This window comes from Mirounga leonina, unplaced genomic scaffold (genome assembly GCF_011800145.1).
Source record: "Mirounga leonina isolate KUSES-001 unplaced genomic scaffold, KU_Mleo_1.0 Mir_125, whole genome shotgun sequence".
In the NCBI taxonomy this organism is placed as follows: domain Eukaryota; kingdom Metazoa; phylum Chordata; class Mammalia; order Carnivora; family Phocidae; genus Mirounga; species Mirounga leonina.
Window position 1 is genome coordinate 70,195,836 of NW_023270305.1, and position 22,811 is coordinate 70,218,646.

General features: G+C 46.5%; 1 pseudogene; it reads right to left on the reverse strand.

Moving 5' to 3' along the window:
• Nucleotides 1-523: 523 nt before the first annotated feature.
• LOC118007577 lies at nucleotides 524-1,528 on the reverse strand (annotated as a pseudogene).
• Between the last annotated feature and the right edge of the window lie 21,283 nt (nucleotides 1,529-22,811).

Genomic DNA, 22,811 nt, shown 5'->3' on the forward strand with positions numbered 1-22,811 from the left:
GTACGAACAAAATGGAAATATCAATAAAGGAGAAAACCTAAAAAGAAACAAAAATAAATTCTGGAGCTGAGAGTACAATAACTGAAATGAAAGAGTCACTAGTGGGATTCAAAGGCAGATTTCAGTAGGCAGAAGAAAGAATCAGAAAACTTGAAGACAGGTCAATGGAAATTATTGAGTCCAGGGAAGAGAAAGAGAAAAGATTGAAATAAAATGAACAGAGCATAAGGAAACCACCAAGTAGACAAACCTATGCATTGTGGGAATCCCAGAGGAGAAGAGAGAGAAAGAAGCAGAGAGAATACCTGAAGAGATAGCGACTCCAAAGTTCCCAAATTTGATGAAAGACATGAATATAAACATCCAAGAAGTTAATGAACTCCAAACAGGATGAACTCAAAAATACCCCACTGAGATACATTATAATCAAACTATGGAAGCCCAAAGACAAAAAGGATCATGGAAGCAGCAAGAGAGAAGCAAGTCATCACATACAAGAGATCCTCAATAAAGCAGATTTCTCTCAGAAAGTCTAGAGAGGGCAGAAGGCAATGGGCTGATATAGTCAAAGTGGTAAAAGGAAAAAGAGTCAACCAAGAACCTTATATGTGGCAAAACTGCCCTTCAAAAGGGAAGGATAAATTAAGATATCTCCAGATAAACAAAACCTGAGTTCATTACCACTAGACCTGTCCTGAAAGAAGTATTTGTTCAAGGGTGTCCTGCAGGTTGAACAAAAGGGCACTAGACAGTAATCTGAAGCCATATGAAGAAATATCTTAGTAAAGGTAAACACATGGGCACATGGGTTTGTAACTCCACTTTTTGTTTTCTACATGATTTAGAAGACTAATACCTTTTTTTGGCAGATATAGGTTTGTTTTATTGAATGACTAATCTACGTAATTGCTGAGGCCACGATGTACAGACAAAAGAGGGGGAGTCTGAGTTCTTGGCCTCTTCCTCCTTGGACAGAGTCACGATAATTTCCTCCTTCTTGGCCTGGAGCCACTCTTCAAGGCACTTACATGCTTTCTTGGTCTTACACCCACAGGCCTCAGCCTGGTCAGCCAGAAGCTTCTTGTGAGCCTTTTCTGACTTCAACTTATGGATGTGTTCCATGAGAATCTGCTTGTTTTCCAACATGTTACCTTCACTTTCCAGGACAGGCTGTGATACATGTGGTGATCAATCTTCCTAGATTCACAGGATCTTCTATGCAGCCAGCACAGAATTCTCATCCTCCTCATCCAGGGAACTTTCTTGGCCATCTGAGTGCTGGCAGTAGCCTTTCATTCCCCTATGCCCATATGCTGGCCCTTCTGGCGAGGCCAAAGTGTTTTTCTGCCATGGAGCCCAGGAATGGATAGTTACAGGCTCCCAGATGATCAGACCGTCTTTGACCAGCTTCTGGATCTGCTGATGGGAGTTGGACTGGCAATTACATCAGTCTCACTAAGATCCAACCAGACCTTCTTTTTGCCACAACGGAGGACACTGGAGGAAGCCTCTTCCAAAGCCTGAGCATACACAGGGCAGCAGCCACAGTGATGGAAAGAATGAACTCCAGTCTAATATATTTTTTTTTCATTTTTTGAAGAGAATTAATCTACTTCTTTGTTTTTTTTTTTTTTTTTAATTCTTTTGAGGTAGGCTTCCACACCCAATATGGGGCTCGAACTCACGACCCTGAGATCAAAAGTCGCATGCTCTACTGACTGAGTCAGCCAGGTGCCTCACTGTTTTGTTTTGTTTTTAAGATTTTATTTTTTTATTTGAGCGAGTGAGAGAGAGAGCGTGCACAAGCAGGGGGAGAGACAGAGGGAGAGAGAAAGGGAGAAGTAAACTCTCCGTGGAGCAGGGAGCCCAATGCGGGGCTCAATCCCAGAACCCTGGGATCATGACCTGAGCTGAAGGCAGACACTTAACGACTGAGCCACCCAGGTGCCCCACACTAATGTGTTTTTAAAAAAGCAATTAGTAGTCTAAGAGCTCGTAGTGTTGTAGTTTTGGTTTGTAATTCTTCATTTTGTTTTCTACATTATATAACAGAGTGATGTATTTTTAAAAAGTATTAGTTTATGTTTTTGGACACACAATGCATAAAGACGTTATTCCGTGACATCAACAACTGAAACAAATGAAGACAGACATATAAGGAGACTGGGGTTTTGTGTGCTACTGAAGTTAAGATGGTATAAATCCAAATTAAAGTGTTATAACTTTAGGATGTTAAGTGTTATTCCCATGGGAACCACAGAGAATATAGCTATGGAATATGTACAAAGGGAAAGGAGAAAGGAACTGAGACATTTAAAATCAACTAAACACAAAAGAAGACAGTAATGCATGAAATTAGTGATAAAAAAATCTATAAGGTATAGAAAAAAATAGCAAAATGATAGAAGAAAGCTTTCCCTTGTCATCCTTAAAAGGAAGGCAATTCTGAAATAAGCTACAACGTGGATGAACCCTGAAGACATTTTGCTAAGTGAAATAAGCCAATCATGAAAAGACAAATGCTGTATGATTCCACTACTCAGAAGAGTCAAAATCATACAGACAGAGAATAGGAATGGTGGTTTCTAGGGGCTGGAGAGTGCTGTAATGGGGAGTAACTGTTTAAGGGGAACAGACTTTCTGTTTTGCAAGAGGAAAAGCATTCTGGAGACGGACAGTGGGGATGGATGCATGACAATACGAATGTACTCAATCCCACTGAACTGCACGCTTAAAAATGGTTAAGATGATAAATTTTCTGTCGTGTGTATAACAAAAGAAATGAAAAAGAGTGCACACAAAAACTTGTCCACCAAGGTTCACAGCAGTGCTATTTATAATAACCAAAAAGTAGAAATAACCCAAACGTTCATCAATTGATGAACAGATAAAAAAATGTGGTATATACCTATAATGGAATATTATTCAGCCATAAAAAGGAATGAAGTACTGATTCATACTACAATATGGATCAACCTTGAACACTATGCTGGGTGAAAGAAGCCAACACAAAAAACCACAACCTCTATGAAATATCCAGAATAGGCAAATCCCTAGAGATGGAAAGTAGATTGGTGTTTGCCTAGGGCTGAGGAGTGGGGTGTGGGGGAAGAGAGGTGAAGTGGGAAGTAACTGCTACTGGGCACAAGGTTTCTTTGGGGTGAGATGAGTACATTCTAAAGTTAGATTATGTTCATAGTTGCACAACTCTATAAATACTCTAAAACCTGTTGACAGTGCACTTTAAACAGGTGAAGTTTATGGTACATAAATTATATGTCAACAAAGCTCCTGGATTAAAAAAAAAAAAAAGTGTTACCAGAAAAAAGAAAAAGGGTGAGATAAAGAGCTTTTTGGAACAGAAGACAAGATACAATTTGTCTCCAGCAATTCCACACTAAAACAAGTACTAAAGGAAGAAGGATATGATCTCAGATGGAAGCTTGGAGATGGGGGTAGGAATGGAGAGCAATATATACGTGGGTAAACCTGAGTGTGGACAAGAAGGGTAGGCAGTCTGGATTTCAGCCAGAGGCCCTGTGCAGAGATAGCACACATGTGTGCCCTGGCCCTGCTCTCTCTTCACACAACGTTCCATTTCTTTCCAGCCCAGGGCCTTTGCAGATGCTGTTCCCTCTGCTTGGACATGCTCTTCCCTGCCCTCACACCTACTTTTTTCTTATTCACTCCTACTTATCTTCAGTTCTCTTTCCTCAAGAAGACTGATGTGCCCCTTCAGGATGACCTAGGACCTCCCACAACACACCTCCTGTTCACAGCACTTGCCAGTTTTAATCATGATCTGTTGCTGCATGATTCTTTGATCCAGTTCTGCTTTATAGATTTAAGCCTGCTTACATTCCCTATACATTTAATCAATTTTTCCTTTTCTTGGGGAAAAAGACGAAAATAAACTGTGACTTAACTATTGTTCTCTAGTGAGTCACACCAGGATCTGCCTGTACCTTTTTTAGAAAAATAAGTTTCACATTACTGAGGCAAATGGAATGTGTAATGCTTGCAAAGTTCCTGTGAGAAATCTCTCTTCAAAAATTGTGGCAGTTCAGTGATTCATGATAGATATTATTATCCTCCAGAGCAGAGGACTTGACCACTGCACCCACCCCAAAGTGACAGGGTGTCAAGGCTGGACTCACCACAGCCATTTCTCTGACACCTAGATGGGTATGCACAAAACCTTCTCTGTCTACCTGTCAGAAAGGACAGGGGGGAGAAAGGGATAGATCCACTTTGACATTTGGGAGAAAAGAAAGCCAAGAAGTCTTATGAGCAAAGGGTTGAAACCAGAGAACTCAGATACTGAGTCACGGTGCTTTGAGTGGAGCAAGAGGGGAGAGTAAAGGAACATACCGGTGGTCAGTTTCAAAGTTTCCAGGATCCTGTAATTGTTTATCTTACGAAACACTAAAATTAGTCTTGGCCTACAGAAGCAAGTCATCCCGTATCAAAACTTGAAGACTAACTCCTTGAGGATAGGGAACATGCACCTGCAGGGTACTGCCATACAACAGGTGCTCAATAAACCTTACTGAATGGATGAATGGATGAAAGAATGAATGAATGAATGAATGAACAAATGAACCAGAGGCACTTACAACACTTGCTAGACAAAGAATCACCTCCTGATAAAAATGGACAGCATCAACTACCCAGTCAATTCCCAAGGCCACCTTGCACTCCACTTAGCTAAACTATGTCACACTTCTTCAGCCTGAGCTCTGCTTGCCCACGGTCTTCCTTTAGACATTACTTAGGGACAACCAGGCAGAGCTGAAGTTCAGTGGCCTTCAGGAGCGAAGGAACATGGATGCAGAGGACGTCCCTGCTCCAGATGCTTTGTCCCCATCCTCAGGCTTCCCTTTGGCTATGGCCTGGGCAGGAACAGTGAGGAATTGCTGAAAGAATGAGGCACTGGCCACATTTCACTGAGCTGTTTCTTTGCAAAGAAACGACGAGTTTCATTCGAACAAACTTGGTTGTCCACAAGACAAACAGCACAGTTTTTAAGCACGTAAACAAGTATCTTATGTTAGATAACCTACACCATTTTTCTGGAATTTACGTAACAGTTGATTTTATGGTATTCTGAATCCTCGTAAGTTGGCAAACCGATAAGCTACTTAGCTGGGAATGCATATGGTGCAGTGTATATATGGAGACGTGCACACGTGAACCTGTGTTCACACATGAAGCCTAAGCCTCTACGAACATTCCTCAATAAAACTTAGGTCTCAGACTGTGCTGCATGACACATCCAGAAGTGAACGTTTGCATATGAGATTTGAAGAACACTAGTTTAGACATTCTTAGGTTATTAAAGTGAAAAAAATGCTATTAGAGATATCTACAAAACTATTATTTCAAAAATAGGTTAAGCATAAGAACTTCAAGCTTTGCAACCTTAACGTAGATATTGTATTTGCACAGTTCTTGGGAAAACAGAATATAAATTCACTCTAATGCCGAGATGCTGTGTAACTTAGAAGCTTTGCATCTTGGAGGGAGAGGTGCACCTTGTGCAGAATGGTGGCACACACATCTGACAAATGGGACACTGGAACCCAGGGCACAGGGAAGCTTTCTCAGGGCTGGGTCACGTTCAACGTCATCAGTTTACTGAGATAATAAAGTCCCCATGTCTAAAAAAGATTTTATTTACTTGAGACAGAACAAGAGAGAGAGGGAGCGTATGTGCGTGTGCACATGTGCTCATGCGAGGGGGAAGGGGAAGCAGAGAGGGAGAAGCAGACTCCCTGCTGAGCATGCATCACAACATGGGACTCCATCCCAGGACCCTGAGATCATGACCGGAGCCAACGTCAGACACTTAACTGACTAAGCCACCCAGGCGCCCCAATAAAACTCCCTTTTTAAATGCACGTATACCAAAAATAACGACACGAAGAAAGTTCTTACAGCTGAATTTATCTAGGATGTTACATATGTGATTGGCATTTCTGCAGCATGGCAGATGCAGAGCTGAGATTTTTTTTGTTTTTGGTAGGAAGTCATGCTCCAAGGGCTATTAATAAGGAGACATAACACCAGCCCTCATTCTGGCCCACTTAAAAATAGGCAGACTCAGACACTGAGGTTGAATAATTATCAGTAAAAAGGTTTTTATGAAACAAGAACAATAATGAGGGGGACGTCCACGCACAGGGCTTTACACAGCACAGAAGCCTGGGTTCACAAGGAATCCTAAATTGCTGGTTACTGACCCTTTGTAACAAAAGAAGAGAGTGAGGCTCAGCGGGGTGGACCATCTGCCCCCAAGTCCCCGAGCGTCCCCCACATTGCCAAGATGGGTGCTGCTGAAGGGGCACCATCTACATCCCAGGACCGTCCAACCAGCCCAAGTGAGGTGCAGACAGGACAATCGCCCGGGCTGACCAAGGCTGCCATACTGGGCAATCTCCATCCGGTGAACAAGACATACGACTTGTTTATCCTGAGCAAAGCTTCCCCGGTACCTCTGTGACAGGACGCAATGCCCTGAGAGCCACACAACGTCAGAGGATGCGGTCGGCTGTGGACGGCAGCCCCCACAGCCCAGGCTGTCCGCTGCGGCCAAGCCCCCCGGTGCTGGGCCCTGGAGGACGGGAATCATTCTAATGGTCTTTCACTCTGGCCTCTGCTATCTTCCCACCCCCCCAAGTGTACAGACTGGGCCATGTGGATCCCAGTTTCAGGCGTGGCACAGGGAGAGTAAAACGCTTTGTTTTCCCGGTCCTCTTCCCCTCTCCCTTCCTTTCGTTCCCCCACCCCCACTTCTGCTCCCTGCTCCCCCGCCCCCAATATATGCACGCAAACAAAGAAAATCATTATTTTGCCCCAGAGTTCACCCAATCCAAGGAGATACGTTCATGTCTGCAATGAAGGTCATAAGCATACTAGAAAACATGACAATAGATGCTGCAGGTCTAGTCTTTTGCCCCAGGGGGTGGCAGTTTTGGCACCCCCCCCACCCCCATCTCTCGTCCTCCAAAGCCCACCTGGGCTCTGGCCTGGATGCTCAGTAAGCCTCCCGCGCTTTCATCCTGCTGGAAACCAGCAGCAGGCAGAAGAGAGGGCCTTCCCTGTCCCATCCCCCACGTCCCACGGTAGCTGAGGGCCCTTGGGACACCACTGAGTGCGGATCCAGAGCCTTCTTCCCTGTCTCCCCAAGCAGCCTCACTGGGCCTGGCCCCACCCGCACCTCCCGGCCACGAGGAAGTGGGGCCTCTGCCAACCGCAGCGCCCCTGAGGCCCTGCGAGCCCCCGGGCAGGGGTGAAACCCACGCACTTGCTTCCTTCACTCCCCATCGGAAGGCCAGGGCTGGGGGCGGCCTGACACTGCAGGAAGTTGGTCCGGAGCCGGCACCTGCCTCCCTCTAAGTGGAGTCGCTGCCAAATTGCTGAGAATGAAAAATAACAAACCCGGACTTTGTTTCACTGGGTTCCGCACAGAGGCGGGCAGAGGGCAATGACGGGATAAGGCTGCCTTTTCCATCTGGGTAGGGGCTGATCCCACGAAGAAATAAGATCCAATGCTGAAAAAAATCCCAAGCGGATTCTGAGCCTAACACAGCCAAGTCCTATGCCTCCCTCTTGTTCTGGCCCCAGGAACACTCAGCATGGCCTGCCCTCCTTGAAGTGTACCTGCAGAGCAAGGGGCCACTGCTGGGGACACATTCGTCTCTGCCACCGAACACGTGCTCCTTAGCTTTGGCTTTCTTGTTCTTTGTTCTTAAAGACCCATCATGTTCTCCCAGGTCCATGATAGGTTTTGTGGTCTGTTTTCCTGGGACCTTCCAAATGCTTGTGTTAGTGGGGCACCTGCTCACCCCATTCCCCGTGGCAGTGACAGGATTCCCAGCACACCCTGCTAGAGACCACACTGGCAGGTGCACAGACCACACCACTGGAGAAAGCGCCAGTTGCAGCCTGCTTGGCGAGGCTCCCTGGCCTCCCGCCAGCACAACGCCACCCTCCCTGGCGATGTCCTCTCTGATATCTGCAGCTGAGCCACTTAGGAGTGATAGACTCCCAGCTTCACAACGCCACCTGCCTCAAGTTTGTCCAATGTCTAAAGGCTGCGTAACCAGGACAGTCAGCAGTTTCCAGGCAACGTCTGGAGGGTTGGCAGAAGGCTCTAGATGACAAGTTGATTCTGTATTATCACTGAAACCAAGGAGCAAGCAGGCAGCAGGGGGTGGGGGAGATGGTTCTGAAGATGGTTCTAAGAATTCCAAAATGCATCTATACAAAGTTCTAGTCAGACAGTTCATAATTTAAACAATAAAGCATGAGCCATTTATATGATGGTGACAAAAGAAAGCAGTGAGTTTAGAGAACTTGGGAAACAATCACCAAGAGCTTTGAAGATTTTTATATATACTCGCCTTTGTGTGCTTTAGAGGATGAAGGCCTTCTGCCTCGATGCTGGCAGGAGTCAGCTGCTAAGGGTTTAGCCTTCTCATGGAAGAGGGACAACAGGCTGCAGGGTCCCCTGTACCCTGTAGGCGGCTGAGGGGACCATGTGGTAGAATGAACTATTGAAGGGCCAGGGATGGCCTCAGGGCTGATGTCTTGGAGGTCCCAGCTAGCAGCATTCCCCCAGAGGCATGAGCTGGTCAAACCCAGTAAGGCCCACAGCAGCAACCCACTCCTGCTCGAGGCCGGCTTCTGCCAGCCACACTGAGCTCTGAGCCCACCCCAGCGCCACCTGCTACGGCCTGCCCCATCTTGGGGTCACAGTGCTGGATGTCCCTGGGACCAAGAGGCACACTGAGGAGCAGGAGAGGAAGATGCACTCCAGGCCAGGCCGCTCACACAGGCACACCTCTGTACCACCTCCCAGTGTGTACTCCATGGCACAGTTTGGACATCTTAAACCTCTGCTTAATTTCAAGAAAAATGTTCAGGAATTTCCTTTCTTTGATGCTTTCTTTGCCCTTCATTGCAGCGCCCAAGCCATACATCCCTTGGGACATGGGAGAACCAAACCAAAAGGCCAATAACACCCCTGGTGCTTTGCTATTATAATGGAGTCTATAAACCCCCAACAGAAAATCTTTTATGCAAGGACATCAAAGGGCTTTGTGTCAGGGCCCTGCGCTCATTTTATTCAGAGGGAAGAAAATAAAGCAGGTCCCAGATCCCAGATGGCTATGCCTTCTCTCATTGAATGCTCACAAACTTCTCTGAATTAAACAGCACATCTCATCTCCTTTTTGCAGGTGAGAAAACAGGATCAGAGAAGTTAAGCAACCAGTCCAAGATCACTGAGCCAGGAAGTAGAAAATCTGACCCTCAAATCAAAGCCTGTACCTCACCCAAGTGTGAGCTCTTTCCCATGAGAGTAGCTGCCTCCTAAGAAGTGCAGGCCAAGAGCTGGAGTGATGGTCAAGCTATCTCCTCTCTGGGCTGACAATCTGGCAGCATGCATCAACAGCCCTCAACATCTTTTCTGACCCAGTAACTGCACTTCTGGGAATCTGCCCTCAGGAGATCATCAAGTACCCTGGAAGAGGGCACAGCAGCACTCCAGGAACGTTCCAAAAGCTCATCAGCAGGAGACTGGTTATGGTGTTGGGACACTGCCATATGAGGGAATGCGAGGTAGTCTTCCAAAATCGCGTTACATGAAAATATTGATTGACACAGGAGAATGGGCACATTCTCTATGCTAAGAGTGGCCGAGAGCCGTGATTCCACCGGTGGCTCTGCAGGCCCGCCCTCTGCAGGCCTCCCAGCACAGATGTGGCTTGAGTCAGTCTGCGGTGGGGCCTGGGAGTCTTGTATTTCTACCAAGTCCCTGGGTGATGCCAGTGATGCGGTCCACGGACTCTCCTTGGACGAGCACCATGTTATAAAATAGCGCGTGCGGTAAAACCCATTATTTTTTAAAGCCTCTGGATGCATAAGAGAAATACAGGCAGGACCACAAAGAGATGTGACCTGCAGTTATTTCTGGGTCACGTAATCATATATATTTTAAGCTTTCCTTTTGTGCTCTTCTAGGTTTTGCAATTTTTCTGATTGAACCTGTATTTTGTTCATAATTAGGAGAAGCTCCAATAGTTTCTTTGGAAGACAAGGCAGGGGCTGTAAGGAGACCAGGACTCAGAGCCTTCCCTCCCTGAGTCTGGGTCTCCTGCCCTGGCAGCCCGAGGAGGGGCTAGAGCTGGGGCAGCTCCAGAGTGCAAGTTCCTGCCCAGGGCCGGGCACACGGCGGGATCTCATCCGCTAGAACCAGGAGCTCGTTTGTGAGAGGCTGTTCCTGCCATTTCCAAGGTACTTTCACACTTGTTCCCCGTGTCTCCACATCGTTTCTGTGTCTGAGCTGGAGGGAAAAGCACCACTGTGGAGCCTACAGAACCCCGCACAGCAAGGAAGGCAAGCCTCTCGGCCAAGGCTGCCAAGCACGTCCACGCGGGCTGGCCCACAGCAAGCTTCTGTCACAGGAGGCAGCTTCGCTTCTAGTTCCGCTGCGTCTCCCGTCCCTCTGGCAGGCCCCTCCCACTGTGCTCTGGCCCCCCTGAACTGCCCTGGAACAGCGATGCAGAATGGGGGGCCCTGAGGGCCTGCCAGGAAGCCGGCTGGGGAAGACCCCCGGGACAGAGGCCACTCGGCCTCCCCATGCCTCTAGAGCAGCCCGCACAAAGTCCCCCTTGGGATTTTAAAGATATCACAGTGTGGTTTTCCTCAAGTACTATTTTGAACATTTGGGCTGTTTAAAACACAAAGAGAAAGGATGGGTTCACTATCAATAAATTCTTTTCAGACACAAAGGCAGTCAAACCAAACAATTAACGGCCCCAAAGCTCCATGGAGCATTTAAATTACTTAGAGTAGCTATTTACAAGGGTCAGAAATGAGTCAGGTAACTAAAATCTCCCCTTGCTAGGTGTTGTTCAGTACAAAGTGGTAAGTGTGACGTCTGTGTCTGCTACTTGCTTCCTATCCCAAAGTGACATTATAAAGAACCCAACAGCCATCATGAATTACAGGGATTTTAACCAAAACCAAAACCAAAAACCAATAACCACCAGCACCACCCCAGAAAGAGTAGCTGTGGATCATGCTGCCACACTGAACGTTTTTTCACCATTCCTTCCACCTGAACACAACTCTGTGGAAACCGCAAAATGACACCCAAGGACAGGACCCCAGCTGAGAATCAGGAGGCATCCTGCACAGGCTGCAGGGAGAAATCACTCCGCCTTGGGCCACATGCGGCTGGTCACCCGCGGCATGTCCCGGTCCATCTCCCAACTCCCAGGGATGCAAAGAAAAGTCCCTCCGCTCTGCTGAGGAAGGTCCCTGCTATCTCTGACAGAGGGCAGAGGGGAAGGCCCCAGCCAAGAGGGACAGCACAGGAAAGAAAAGAGCGAGCCCAGAAGAGTGCGCTGTTATCCCATTCGTGCAGGTCCTTGCAGCCTAAGAAATACACAGACATAGACGATTCAACGGGGGGCATCAGGAATTGCTGGAAACGACACACTGTAACAGATTAAGAGAATGGGCTTCGGCTGTGCTGATGTAAGTAAAGAGGTGCAAGTATCCACATTTATAAAAAAAATTAAAAAAATAAAGATAACAGGAACCAGGCAGCCAAGGAAATGACACATTTGCCCGTGGTAGGCTTGCACTTCGAGATGCAGCTGCCAAGGATTTGCCCTCATGGGCATGCATGACACCTTTTGTCACCACACAAATGTGGCCTGCTGGCCTGTTCACTTGCCTCTGGGTCAGTTCTCTCTCAGATCTTCCATCAGCCAGCTTGATCCCAGGTTCAGCCCCAAACTAGCTTCCTGTTTTTGAGAGCAAAAGCCAGAATGCTCCAGTGAGCTTTCCGAGTTGGAGAACACTGAGGTTTTGGGGTTAGATGCGAAGATTTGAGGAGAGTGTAAAATTACTGAAAACAAATTCTGGGTCTGCACTTGTTTGCCTTTGTTTCTTTTGAATTGTGTAAGGATATAGGTAATCTTATTTTAATGCCCCTATAGGTCTAAAATCGCGTTGCTACCTTAGCTGTTAAAACGGTATTCACTTTGTTTTTAAGTTAACTTAGAAAATAGTTGATTTAGACGACCAGTACAAATGCACTGCAGAGCAGAAATCTGTTAAATTACTTTTCACAGTTTTCCCATTCTGTTACAAGCTGCTGACGTTCCTACTGAACACGGCGCTGGCCCTGAGACTGAGCTTAGTAAGGGCCAGGCTGCGTGGGATGCGGCTTTGTGTCCCCAGCACCGAGGGCTGTACCAGAGCCCAGTACGTGGTTACCGACTTACATGAATGTCTTGGAAGCTTCATTCTTAAAGTGACCACGAACCACAGCTTCTGCCTTTTCGAACTACTTCGTTTTTATCATCACAAGGAGAGAGAAGGTGGTACGGCAACCCAGGCTACACCCGCGGCCGCGCTCCCACGGCTTGCTCTTGGCACACGTCAATAATCAAACACAGCATCACTCTCAGAAGGACTCCCCACGCAGCACTCCGGGGAGCTACTGCCGGTTGCTTGGGGCGGCCACACCACTGGCAGAAATGGTGATGCATCTCTAGGACGCTTCTAGTCTTGGCTCTACCACTAACTAGCTACTAACCAGCTGAATGACTTGGAGGGAATCATTTCCCGCTCTGGGCCTCAGTCTTCATTATGATAGCAGTGGTTTGGACTCATATGTGATCTCGAAGGGACCATTAAGTTACTTCTGAAAAGTAAAGGTCTGTAAAATTGGCACAAGTTTCTTTTTCTGTGAAGATGTGTGCGTCAGCCAACATATAAAACCCGTTTGAGCTGAGGACAATGCATAGTGAAAATACATTTTCTTTTCTTTCTTTTTTTAGAAAAAAGATTTTATTTATTTGTCAGAGAGAGAGAGTGCACGAGTGGCGGGGGGGAGAGGCAGAGGGAGAAGCAGACTCTCTGTTGAGCAGGGAGCCCGATGCAGGACTCTATCCCAGGACCCTGAGATCACGACCTGAGGCGAAGGCAGACGCTTAACCGACTGAGCCACCCAGGTGCCCCGAAAATACATTTTCTACCTCGAGTTCTCAAAGTACTGCTTGTTTGTGATCCAGAAATGGAAGTTTAGTGGTAATGCCGCCCTCCCGTCTGGCCCATCCCCCTTACCTCCCCCCTGTTTCCCCAGGAAGCCACAGGCAGCCACGCCCAAGACTCGGCACACCTGCCAGGAATTCCTGCTCTTCACCTCCCACACTTGTCAGCAATTTCCACCACCACCCCAGGCCCTGGGAAATCTTTGTGCTTGTCGGGCACCCTGCATCCTTCCTGGGAGTCCCTGGCCGGTCACCACATTCTTTCTTACATATCTCTGCTCCTGGACCTTGTGCTTCTTAAGGGCAGAGACAAGCTCTTTTCACCTCTGTAGCCTTCATACCTACACACAGTAGGTGTTTCGTAAATGTGTTCTCAATGCGTGAGGCTCACCACTGATGCACCTAAAATCCAAGGGCAGCATGCGTTAAGTAACAAACCCATAAACACTTTTAAGAAGGTCTTTCACTTTGTTAACTTCCTTTGGAATGTCTAAGAAAAAAAAAATATTCTCAAATAGTTGATTTTATTTCAGCCATTTTGTAAGATTCTCTGACAAAGTGCTCCTGTGTGATTCAGATGTGGGGGCTGGCTGGGCTTGACATAAATATCTTCCTATGCTGTAATCTAGAGACATCAAGCTTGGAGAGTAAGGACATGGAGCAATATGAACTTACATTTGGCTGGTTATGTGAAGATATCTAATATTCCAAATTATTCCAGCCTCTCTGTATTTTGAAGACCTTTAAAAAGCAGCAAAATCCCCATTTTCTGAAATGTTTCCATGGGACTTGGGTATAGTACATAAATGCCCCACAACATTTAGCAATTAATGACTTTTGCAGTCTCATGGGTCATAGCTGGCTTCCTCAATTAGACTGTGAATTCTTTGGGGACAATGCCAATAAATCTGGTTATTTCTGTATATCCCAAGGTGCCAAGTGTGCAACAGGTGCTTAATAAATGCACAATGATGAACACAATGCAACATATAAACCATGTACTCCTATTGGCCAGGGTCATTTGCAGACACAGGACTAAGCACAGTACTTGAGTCATGAAGGGAGAATGGCGTGCATTCTTTACTTGGCTGATGCACAGGAAAGTGACCACAGAAAGGCAGGTGTGCTGACCTGGCAAGACCTCGTGAACACGTGAGAACCTTGGGGATTTCTCAAATTCCACCTTCTAGTGAGCCAAAGCCTGATGATGATGGCAGCCCACCATGTGCCAAGAATTGCTGTAAATACTTCATATACGTTTACTCTTTAAATGTTGGCTGAGTCGAGTACTACGAGTGTCTCGTCCATGCCAGGCAACTCTGAGTCGTTAATCAAGGGAAGAGTCACCAGGTGACAGTGGGCAAAAGAAGCAGGACCACAGCACGGGGCAGAGTCCTGAGGTCTCTGCACCCCTCCCCTTGCCGTGAGCCCAGAGACCACTGGACTGCTGTTTCTAGTTTCTCCCCACGGACTAAGGCATTGCAGCACGAAGCAACCCTGAATGCCTGACAGTCACACTGGGCTCCGAGGGAGGACAGAGGTGCTGGGGAGCCCCCTCCCCAGAGCTCTCTCTGGGAGCTGTATCAGCTAATCTTGTGGCCAAATCTGACACCCCCACTGCCGTGCAAGGGAGGACCCACCTGTCCCTACTGACTGCCCCTGGGGACCAGCAGCCTCAGCATCGCCTGGGAGCTGGTGAGTGGTGCAGACTCTCGGGCTCTGCCCAGACCTATGGGCTCAGAATCCCCACTGCAACAAGACCCCCCAGGTGATTCCTCTGCATGCCAACGTTTGAGAACCACAGCTTTAGAGCAGTTGTTCCCGACCCTGGTTGCATGTCAGAATCACCTGGGGAGGTTTTAAAACTCCTGATACTCAGGTCATGCTCCAGCCTAATTTTTGGCCATGGGACCCAGGTGTCAGTATTTTCTTAGTGATTTCAAATGTAGCCAGGGTAGAGAACCACTATTCCGCAGGTGCGTCAAGACCTGTGAGTGCGGCCCTCACATCATTAGGGGAGCCTGCAGGTGAGTCACACGACCCACGTGTGAGGACACAGTGCTCGCCCACAAAGACAAGGAGCTGTCGCAAGCCTGGTGCCTGCAGCCATCCAGACAAGGAAGTGTTTGTGGCCTCCAGTGTATCCTGGTCCGTGACCTCGTGGTGGGAGCGGGGCACACAGCATCACTGGTTGGGGGAAGAGGGCTCTTCACATTGATCCAGCCCCCTTCTGAGGTGCCTCTTACAATACAGGCTTAGGGTAGCCCAGAAAGATCTATGCCCTACTTGTGGCTAGGCTTCACTCAGAAGGGCTGGAAAATTGGGACTTCCAGAAGAAGGGACAGAATGCTTTCCAGCCCCCAGGGGAGGGCCAGGGAATAGGGGTGATGCATCTAAAGCATAAACTGGGGGTGGAGTGGGAAGCACATGGCTCTGCGTCCAATGCTACAGACTCCACTAACCAAGGGTTTTCCTTTAAGTCACTGAAGTTCGAACAAAGGAAAAGTGAGGACTGCAGCCTCTTAGGAACAGAAACCCGTGCAGCAGGGGAAGGTGAAGACCTTTCAGGCTGCAGGCTACTTCAAATGGTTGGCAGAGGCAGCAACTCCTCATTCCTGGGCACCACTGAACAGGGAGGGCACAGCAGGGGTGGAAACCGTGTGCGCTCACGGACTTAGTAAGAACCTGCCAAGGTCTGCCTCTCAGTCCATGGTGTGGCCCCATCCAGGAGCTACAGCAATGGCCCAAGTCAATGTAGCTGAGCCCCTGGCAAAAGTGGCTGCTGCAGGGACAGGCACACGACTTATTTCAGGCCTAAGAGAGTCAGGGTGTTTATGGAACTGTTGAAAATATTTCTTTTCTGTTGGGTCTGGGAGGATGTGAGTCTACAGAGGAAAGCAGCACCAAGACACGAAGAGAGAAAAACAAATGCACCCAGACACTCTCTTTAGAGTCCTGGATCCAGCTATTCCTAAAGCCAGCTATCCATGATGTTCCACTTACATGAGCCACAGAGTCTGTCTCTCTGGTTTTTTAAATGCCAGACAAGCCTTTTGCAAGCCTTATGTACAAAAGAAAGAGTCCCAACTAGTTTTCTGTGCAAACAGGGGCTGGGTGAGCTGAACCCTCTGAAGGCACAGACATGCATTGTTTGGCTCTACTTTGAGATCTGTAGGACAAGGCGGTTTGGTATACTTTCAGGACAGCGGCACCCAGGACAGGCTGGGACACAGGATAAAGCAGGTATCAGTGAGTGAAGACTGGGTTCGTTGTAGATTTGCAAAGGGGCAAAAGCATGATCCCTCTGTGTCAAGAGTCACCACCGAACAGCCCAGTGGCCAGCAGAATAAGCGAATTCTAAGCTCTGTGCCATTCCCCACCTGTGCCCATGGTGTCGTGAGGGCCTCACCTCTTCCCTCTGGTGGAAAACAGCCTGGCAAAGGATGAAGGGCAAGGGCCTTACAGTAACACAAACTCAGGTGGACACAGGCAGTGGCAACAAGATTCTTGGGTGGAAAGAGCCACGAGGGGTGTCTAGGAAAGCGAGGCTTCCTGTGTCCAGGGGCATCCTGAGCCCCTGGAAGAGCAGGGCAGGAGAAGAACTCCCATGCCTCAGGGGTGGCCTAGGGTAAGGCAGGTCACCGAACTCAAAGGGACTATGACGAGGGAGGCCTCAATGCCAACCCGCAGTGACTGGCACAGAAGAGGGAGGACAGAGGTCTTGATGGTCAGGGCACCAAGCACCAGCAGCATTTCTCCCATCCAGATACCAAGCACCACAGGCCACCTCCCAGAACACAGGTGCTACTCACTGGGCACTGAGGGCCAGAAGAAACACCACACTGGCTGAAATTAAGATTGGTGGCCATGCACCTCTGGGAACTCAAAGCACAAAAGAAACTGATTGTAGGAAAACCAAGCTGTTTCTCAGGCGCCTACCCTGGTGGCCTGAGACCTGCACCTTGGGGGCCCCGCCTGGGGCAGAAGCGATCACACCTTTCTCCCAGTGGCCCCATACGACCTTGGGGAGAATGCGTTTGTACAAGGCTAACGCAAAGTGCAACTTGCACAAAGAACCAGAAGTGATAAAATTCTCCACTGAAACAGAGGGGAGCACTTGTCGTGATGAGCACCGGGTGATGAATGGAAGTGGCGAATCACTATATTGTACACCTGAAACTAATATTACACGGCGTGCTAACTGGAATTTACATAAAAACTTTAAAAACCCACAAAGAAATAGAGGGGAAAAGCTGGGTCTGCACTGGAGTCCTGGCTGTCACTTTCCAGCCTGGCCTCAGTTTCCCACTTCTCACCAAACCTGTCACACAGGCTGCTGTGGAGGACAGAATGAGGTGATGTAATGCATAAAGGAAGGATGGAGCTAATGGGAGGGATCACTGCTCACTTATTTTTGGCATCTCTCAGAATGCAGCACATGGGCGCCCACCCACACCACCTCCACACAAGGCCTGCTCTGGCTGTCCCGTCCCTAACTCGTGCCACCCACAGGAGATGCTCTGTGGCTGGGGAGCAGCCTGCGCGGGGAGGGACGGGTGGCGGACCCACGGGGGGGCAGGATCCACCTGGAGACCCTGGCCAGCAGAGGGCGTGAGGGGCCCCGTGGGTTAGAAGCTGGTGCCTGGCAGCAAAGCCCCACCTGCCGCTGCCTGCCAGGGACTGAGCGGCACTGAGGAGGGCGAGCAGGGATCAGCAGCAAATTCCCTGCACGGGCCAGATGACTCAGGGGCCCGCAGAGCTCACAGAGCTACGAGTGGAGACTGGACAGGACATGGCGGTGGCCACGTGGAGCCACGGACCCATCACAACCTCATGTGCTGGCCCTAAGCAAAGAAATGTGCAGGGGCTGGAAGCAGGTGAAAAAGGGTGTAAGATGGGGCGGGGAGGGTTGACTGGAAGGCCACCCTCTCCCACAATGACTGACAGCCAGCTCGCCCGGCCACACCACCAGGACATCCCTCTGCCTCATCCCTGCCAGCCAGCCCCACTCAGTGGAGAGAGAAAAACAGGGATGATGCTCTGAGCCCCCTCACCTGTAGGCACCTGAAAAATGGGAAGGTGAACCTAGGCTTTCCAGAGAGTGGTGCTCTGACCTCAAATCCCAGAAACAAGAGAACAAAGGGTTGGCTTCACCTCACAAGAAGGGGAGTGAGAGGGCGCCTGGCACAGACAGGCAGAGAGTGTGGGGAGGGGGTCCATGTCCATTAGGCATCTGTACCGCAGAACCATGGGAAGGAAGCTGAAGCCCAAGAACAGGGGCTGCACTTCATGGAGACAATTCTGTCAAGACGGTGACTGAAATCCGCAGCTGGACAGTGAATTCAGTGACTGAGTTTTCTAGCAACTGCAAGAAAGGGCTCAGGGAACATGGCGTCTTACCTCCAGACTAGGACATCACCCCCTGCACACCAGGGCTGAGTTAAAGGCCTCTCCTTCACCTTCACAGGAAGGAGCTGCTAACCTACGATGTTGGTGGGAAGAAAAACTGCATTTTTTTATTATGCTAAAACACACAGCAGCTGCATTTTTAATTTCTCAGCAAGAATAAAAGCCAAAAGCCATAGTGATGCTACTGGAAGAATATTTACAGTTCAGAATAAAATAATTATTACAAAAATATGATTGACAGAGTGTGATAAGAGGTAAAAAAAGTTAATTCAGTAAAGCTGCATCAGGAAGAACTGAAAATGCGAAAATGCAGATGAAGATATGGCCTTTAGAAGCTTAGAATTTCAGAGATGGTAAACACTGCAGTCTTCACTTGACAACTAACCATTTTTCAAGCAATGGAACTGAAGCTGAGAGGTTCTACACTGTAACTTGCTCTGGGACACAGTGAATTAGTGACAAAACAGTCCTCTCAGCTAATCAAATATGATGATTCAATGTGATTCAAAATACATTTATTTTTAAATTTTTAATCTTTTTTTTTTAAGATTTATTTATTTATTTATTTATTTGACAGAGAGTGAGAGAGACAGCAAGAGAGGGAACACAAGCAGGGGGAGTGGGAGAGGGAGACAGGCTTCCCGCGGAGCAGGGAGCCCGATGCGTGGCTCGATCCCAGGACCCTGGGATCATGACCAGAGCTGAAGGCAGATGCTTAACCGACTAAGCCACCCAGGAGCCCCTATATATATATTTTTAAGATTTTATTTATTTATTTATTTGAGAAAGAGAGCAAGCACAAGCAGGGGGAATGGCAGAGGGATGCAAGGCTCGCTTGATCCCAAGGCCCTGGGGATTATGACCTGAACCGAAGGCAGACACTTAACCAACTGAACCACCCAGGCACCCCTCAAAATACTTTTAATAATAAAACCGTAAGCAGGTGATATTAATTAAAAATGGTGGAATAAGGACCTCCAAAAAAATCTCTCCAGAAAAGCAAGGAGAAAACTGGGGAAAATATTAGAATCAACTTTGTCACAATTCTGGAAAGTAACCAAAGGCTTGCAGCACTCCATGGAGCATTAATCAAGAGACATGGCTGTATCTTGGTACAAAGTGAGCTTTGTAGCATTTTAACTTGCTACAAACTAACTTGCTTCCAACCCCCTGCTCTCTTAACTCCATGGTAGCCTTGAAAGCCAACAGCTTCACAATTACTCTGTAAATCAGCAGTCTGGCAGCCACTAGAGGGTGAAGAACCAAGCTGGAACTTCTTCAAAGCTCCATTCCCAGAGAACTATCATTCTACCTCTCTGGTGGTTCCCTGGAAAACCCTAATCTGACCTGAGTCAGAGCTCCCTCAGTATGAAAAGCCCTTTTCCCTCCACTGAGGTATTTGTTAAAAACAATTAAAGGCAAATGTTTACATTAAATGAAAATGGGTTAAATACTTCAAATAAAAGAGACTGACAGGATGGATTTTTAAATGATCTATTTATATGCTGTCTATAAGAGACACACTTTAAATTCAAAGACACAGGGGCACATGGGTGGCTCAGTCGTTAAGCGCCTGCCTTTGACTCAGGTCATGATCCCAGGGTCCTGGGGTCGAGCCCCACGTCGGGCTCCCTGCTCAGTGGGGAGCCTGCTTCTCCCTCTCCCACTCCCCCTGCTTGTGTTCCTGCTCACACTATCTCTCTCTCTGTCAAATAAATAAAATATTTAAAAAATAAGTTCAAAGACACAAATAAGCTGAAAGTGAAAGGATGGAAAAAGATATACAATGCAAACAATAACTAAAACAGAGATGGGGTAGCTATACTAATATCAGACAAAACAGACTCCAAGACAAAATTACTAGAGACAATGTGGGAAATTTGACCCTACAATAATAGGGTCAATTAATCAAGATTTAACAATTATATACATATATGCACCTAATAACAGAGCTCCAAAATACACAAAACTGACAGAATTGAAGGAAGAAATAGATGATTAGGCAGTGAGAGTTGGAGTCTTCAATGTCTCATTTCGATAATTATGGAACAACTAGACATAGTATCAACAAGGAAACAGAAGACTTGAATACATGATAAACCAACTAGATCTAACAGATCAGAACACTCACTCAGTAACGATAGCAAGCACATTCTTCTCACGGGCACATGCAACACTCTCCAAGACAGGACATTTTTTAGGTCATAAAACAAGTCTCAATATATTTTAAAAGATTAAAATCATACAAAGTATGTGGTTCTCCAACCACAACAGAATTAAAAATTAATAACTGAAGGAAATTTGGGAAATTCACAATGTGTAGAATAAATTAAATAACATACTCCTAAGCAACAATAGGTTAAAGAAAAAAATCATGAGACATTAGAAAATACTTTGATTAATAAAAACAAAAACTTATGGAATACAGCTAAAGCAGTGCTTAAAAGGAAATTTACAGCTGTAAATGCCTATATTTAAAAAGAAGAACGATCTCAATCAATAGCCTAATAACCCACCTTAAGAAATTTAAAAGGAGCAAACTAAACTGAAAGCAAGAGGAAAAAATATAATAAAGATGAGAGAAGAAATTAATGAAATTTGAGACGAGAAAAACAATACAGAAAATCAACAAAAGCAAAAGTTGGTTCTTTGAAAAGATCAACAAAATGGACAAACCTTTAGCTAGACTGACCAAGAAAAAAGGAAAAAAGACTCAACTTACTAAAATCAAGAATGAAAAAGGGACCATCACTACTGACCTTACAGAAATAAAAATGACTATAAGGAAGTACTATGAACAACTGTATGCCAACAAACTAGATAACCCAGATGGACACAATCTGAGAAAGACACAAACTACCAAAACTGACTCAAGAAGAAATTCAGACTTGACCTATTACAACTAAAGAGACAATTGGGAATTTTGAAACCTTCCACAAGGAAAATCCCAGGCTCAGGCTTTACTGGTGAATTCCACCAAATGTTTAAAGAAGACTACTAATGTACTTTCTTCTGGGAGATGATGAAAATGTCCTGGACTCTGGTGGGATATGTGAATTATATTTCAATTATTTAGAAAGGGGGGAAACAAAAGCAATCTAGTACAGTTGTAACAATATAATTCCTGGATCTTTTTTTTTTCTTATTTGATAAAGTTGAACATTATTTGTTTGGGTGTATGTGAATCACACAACCCCATCTTTTTTTTTTAATCTTAAAAGCAGGTGATTTTCTATTTCATCTCCTCCAAACCTTTTCTACACGGTGAAAGCTTTTGATAAAGTTGAATGACATGAGTCAGGTGAGGAGGAAATATATACAATATCTATGAGAAAGGGAATATATATTTCTGATTTATAAAGAGCTCTTATAAAGCAATACAGAAAATGCAAACAATTCCATTGAAAAGTGGGCAAAGAATATGTAAAAGTATTCACATGATAGGGAATAGCCAGTAAGTGTATAAAAAATGGCCAACTCCACTAACCAAATGTAACAAGACTATTAGAAATTTTAAAAGGTAGATACTATTCACCATTGGTAGACTATGAGAAATGGTACTCCCATATGCTCCTGATAGGAGTTAAAAAATGATATACATTTTTTGGACAGCCATTTGGCAGTTTTTATCAAAATATTAAATGTAGCATAGCAATTCCACTTCTGGAAATTTATTCTATAGAAATATTCAGAAGCACACATAGATAAATGAGCAAATATGTTCCCCACAGCCAGATTTGTATTAAAATTTAGACATACCATAAATATTCCTTGGTATGGGAATGGTTAACTGAATTATTTAGAATACTAAGGAGTGGTTAAAAGAAATGAAGTAGATCTATTTACTGACATGGAAGTATTTATAAAAGAGGTTATGAAGTTTAAGGATCTGCAGGAAAGTATGCAAACATAGTATTTCATTTTTGCAAAAAATGTGCACCCCAACATGTATGTGTGTCTGTGTAAATACAACCATTTATAGACCAAGCTGGACTCCTCAGAGTAAAAGCAGAAACCTACGGCATCCTTCCTTACACTCTTACTAAACTCACTCTGTGGACCTCTTCCTGCCACCTCCACACATCTCAGCCAGAGTTTTTCCAGGCTTTCTGAAATAGATGAATAGACCATCTATTTTTGGCATCAAACACTTCCAGTTCCAGTCGACTGGAAGGTAGAGTCCTTTCCACAAGAAAGTATCTTTACTCCCTGGCTAATGGAGGCCCAGAGGCTCATGGGGGAAAGTGTGGGCACCTACCTGCCTGGCCCACCACCTGGCTTAGACTTGGACAAAGGGTCCCCAAGGACAGGCCCAGTCCAGGGCCAGGG